This window comes from Pteronotus mesoamericanus, unplaced genomic scaffold (genome assembly GCF_021234165.1).
Source record: "Pteronotus mesoamericanus isolate MK-2021 breed Mesoamerican mustached bat unplaced genomic scaffold, CSHL_Meso_final scaffold_232, whole genome shotgun sequence".
Lineage (NCBI taxonomy): Eukaryota > Metazoa > Chordata > Mammalia > Chiroptera > Mormoopidae > Pteronotus > Pteronotus mesoamericanus.
Genome location: NW_026555311.1, coordinates 28,159,162 through 28,163,568, shown reverse-complemented (window position 1 = coordinate 28,163,568; position 4,407 = coordinate 28,159,162).

Below are 4,407 nucleotides of genomic sequence, written 5' to 3'. Positions count from 1 at the left end.
ATAGAAATAGAGATGAAAACATAATGTTCATTAATAAGCTCAAAATAGGTTTATTACTAATTTTTTTCATGGTGCCCTTAAATGACTCTTTCATCAAATATTGCTGTTTTCCTTTTCATGTCTTTTTCAAAACACTAAGTTTTAGAAATATTATTTTAGATATATTAGAAGAAGAATGTGGAAAAGACTTTCATAAAAGTTTGCTACAATTAAGCTGACCAGTAATTTCATGTATTTTTTTTAGAGACTGTAGAATGGTATAGATGCATAAAATACTTTTTTAAAAAAATTCAGTAAAGCTTCTCTAATGCTATTCATGGATGTCAGGCAATGGGGTTTTCCCCTAGGAAAGGTTTCTTTAAAAGATACCTTTTCATTACTTTAGAAATTAATTGCTCTCCCCTCTTGGGAATCCAATATAAATGCTCCTTATATAGTATTTCACTTAATGATAAATTGTGCTTCAATAACTTGGAGGGAAAGAAATTGAAAGCAAGGACAAATGACATTTGATGAGCCCTTGTATACTTGTATAAAAGTATACAAGGTCTGTCCTGAAAAAGTCCAGCCATTGTTAATATAATGAGAATGGTTTGTGTGACATTAATGTAACCTGGCAGCCAAGGCGAGTGGACTGGAATGTGCATGTGTGAGCAATGATGATTTCACTGTACTAGTCAGTGCGGGGGGCGAGACAGATATCACTGAGTGAGCATGTGTACTATGTGGCCATCGCATTCAAAATGACTCAGCAAGTAGAGCAATGAATATGCATCAAATTTTGTGTTAAGCTTGAACATTTTTCTTCAGAAACTATTTGGATGATTCAGGAGGCTTTTGGGGACAATACAATGAGTGCAGTGCAAATAAAAGTGTGAAACAAGTGCTTTAAAGATGGTCAAGAATCTGTTGAAAGTCATCCATGTTCTAGAAGGCCTATAACAAGCAGAATAACTGAGAATGTTGAGTATGACTCAGCCCCCTACCACCTAGATCTGGTGCCCTGTGACTTCTGGCTTTTCCCAAAACTAAAATCACCTTTGAAAAGGAAGAGATTTCAGACATAAATGAGATTCAGGAAAATACAGCGGGGCAACTGATGGTGAATCCAACAAGGATTTTGCACAGTGTTTTGAACAGTGGAAGAGACACTGGGAGAGCTGTGTGAGATCCCAAGTTGCCTTCTTTAAAGGGGACTGAGGCGTCATTGTCCTATGTACAGTATTTCTTGTATCTTCTTCAGTAAACGTCTCTGTTTTTCACATCATATGGTTGGATACTTTCTGGAAAGACCTCAGCCTATGCACTATCCCCTCTAACCCTTAAAGTAACTCTAGAAGTAGGTATTCTTATTTACATTTTCCAAATCGGGAATATTCTAATACATTAATAATGTCCTATAAGTGAAGTTCTTTTATATGCTATATGGTTAACAAAGTACTTTGCAGATATTGAGTATGTATTAGGCTATCACCTCAAAGAGGTTTTGTGAGAACTGAATAAGATAATGCAACAAAACGCCAGATCCCATGCAGACTCTGCATCAGTATTTACTCCAGTCTCTTCACCATAGACTCCTTTCCTGGATAACCCCCTGCTGTTCATGTACCCATCCTACACATCTATCTATGACTAGCATTCACTTTGAGACAAAATCTTTGGCAGCCATTCTTGTTATGCTGGCATCTCCAGCCCAGGCATAAAAAATATCCATTGAACTAATCAGTGACCTTTCAAAAAATTTTATTTTTTAAATAAATTTTTACTTACTTATTTTTGGTGAAAGGGTAATGGAGGAACAAAAAGAGGGAGAGAAACATCAATATGCAAGAGAAACTTCAATTGGTTGCCTCTAGCATGCCCCCACCTGGGGGCTTGGCCTGAAACTCAGGGATGTGCCCTGACCAGGAGTCAATCTGGCAACTTCTTGGTTTGCAGGCTGCCCAGACCATTGACCCACACCAGTCAGGGCAAAGTAATCAGTGACTTCTGAGGCAATTCCAATTCTAAAGCCTCCTATATGAAATTAGATGAGCAATTATGATTCCAAGGGCAGGATGCAAAGCATGTGGAAATTTCCTTGAATGTTTCAGGAGGCAATGAAAGGACCATTGGGAGAAAAGGGCTGAGGGGGGAAAGTGAACAATAGAGAACCATTTGCCCCTTGATGAGGTTACTTTCTTTTTCTAAGGGTAAATAGTATGTAATTTCTTTCTTTTTGGCTGTATCTTACATTTTTATTTTTTTTTAACTTTTTAGCTTTAAATCATGTTTATTCTATTATAGTTGTCTTAATTTTTTGCCCTTTGCCCTTCTCAACCCATCCCACCATGGCCCCCACTCCCACAGTAAATTCCTACTCTGTTGTCCATGTCCATGGGTTATTCATACATGTTCTTTGTCTAGTCCCTTCCTCCTCTTTCCACCATTGTCCTCCTTCCCCATCCCCTCTGGTCACTTTCAGTCTGCTCCATGTTTCCATGCCTGTGGTTTATTTTGTTCATTAATTTATTTCATTGAATGGATTCCACTTATGGGTGAGATCATATGGTATTTGTCTTTCACCCACTGGCTTATTTCATTTAGCATAGTATTCTCCAGTTCTATCCATGTTGTCACAAAAGGTAGTTCCTTCTTTTTTTCTTTTTTTTAATTGTAGATTGATTTTGTTTGTTTATTTTTTTAAATGTCAAAATCCAAGAGAAAAAGATGGTGGAGGAGTGAATGGGAGTCACGAGGACCTCCTCCCAAGACCAAAGTGGAATTGTGACTAAATAGTGGAGAAATCACCTGGAAAACAATGGAACAATAGAGGGAGAGGAGCCTTGGAGCTGTGGACAGACAGTGGAATCAACTTTTACACATCGGAATGGGTGAGAAGTGCAGTGGAGGCTCATGAGGGTGGACTGGATGCCCACGGGCACCAGCACCAGAAGGACATTGAAATGGCCAGTTGGATCCCCCTGAGAAGAACAGGGTCTGAATCATAAACAGGGACCCCTAGACAGCACCTGAAACCAGGAAAACACGCAGACAAAATGCAACTCTGAAAAGCTTAGCGGTGCTCTCTGCCAGAGACAGGTGGCTGGAGATGCAAAGAGACATTTAAAGGGACAACGCAAAAATTTGCAGTGGCAGCTGCCTTCCTTGATCTCTGGGTAGAGGCGGCAGCAGAGTGGGCTGGTGCCTGAGGAAAGATTGGTGGGGAAAAGTTTGTGAAGAGAACTGAGACAGTGGTGGCTGGAGCCCCAGCGGTAACTCACCTCCCACTCTGCAGCTACCATCTCGCTCAGGCATAAGGGAATCAATTAACCTGCCTTTTGTGCACTCTGCACACAGCTTGTATGCATGTGAGCTGGAGGTTGAGTGCATATTGGCTGGAAGAAATAGTGGATCCCTGGCAGAATGGGTCACAGAACTGCCCAGAGACCCTCGAGGAGAGAGTGGAGATGGAGGTGTTGGGGAAAGAACGGGAGGAGAAACTGGAGAGTCCCAACTCCTCCTTTCTGTACTCTCCATTGTGCACAGGCAGGCCACACCTCCAAAGAGTCAAAAGGTGAAAAGTACACAATACACAGCCCAAAACCACCCAGTGCAGGCGCGCACACTCACCGAGTGGCTCGCAAGGGTTGGTGAGGGTGTGTACAGACCTACGACGGAGCAGGTTGGTGAGCGCCCTGGCAGGCCAGCGTCCACGGGGCCAGCGAGGGCTCAGGCTGGCTGGTGTCCATGGGGCCTGCAGGGGAGCGCACAGACTGGCAAGAGCATGCATGAACCGGTGCCCACGCGGCGGGCGAGGGTTTGGGCTGACCAGCGTCTGCGCAGGCCGTGAGTGCAGAGTGGTCTGCAGAAATAGTGAATCCCTGGCCGAAGGGGTCACAGAGCTGCCCAGAGACCCTCAAGGAGAGACTGGAGAGAGAAGCGTTGGGGAGTCCTGGTGCTAACTCCTCCTGAGTCCACGATCCCCATCTTGCTAAGGCAGACTACTCCCCTGAGTGACAGCAGCCTATAAAGGGATGATAATCCCACCATCAGGAGGCACTACTCTGCCCTGTGGTGCGTAAGCCTGACGGATGAGGACAGAGTGAAAATATTAACAATCACAGAAGACAGACACAGACAGTAGTTTCCTGGAAAGCTAAAACAAACGACCCAAGTTCAGATAGGGTCAAAAACTGAAACCATTGGAGGCTGACACAGAAATAAAAGTAAAGGAAAAAACAAATAAATGAAAAGACCCACCTACTACCATGGAAGTTTAATCCACAAAGTCAGGAAATCTAGATGGCCCAATTGAAGCAGAAGCAAAAATAAATAAATTAATTAATAAGTAATAGACTCTCACAAAAATGAGAAGAAAAAGAAGTTCCCCCCAAATGAGTGGGAAAGGGGAATCCCCACAAAGAG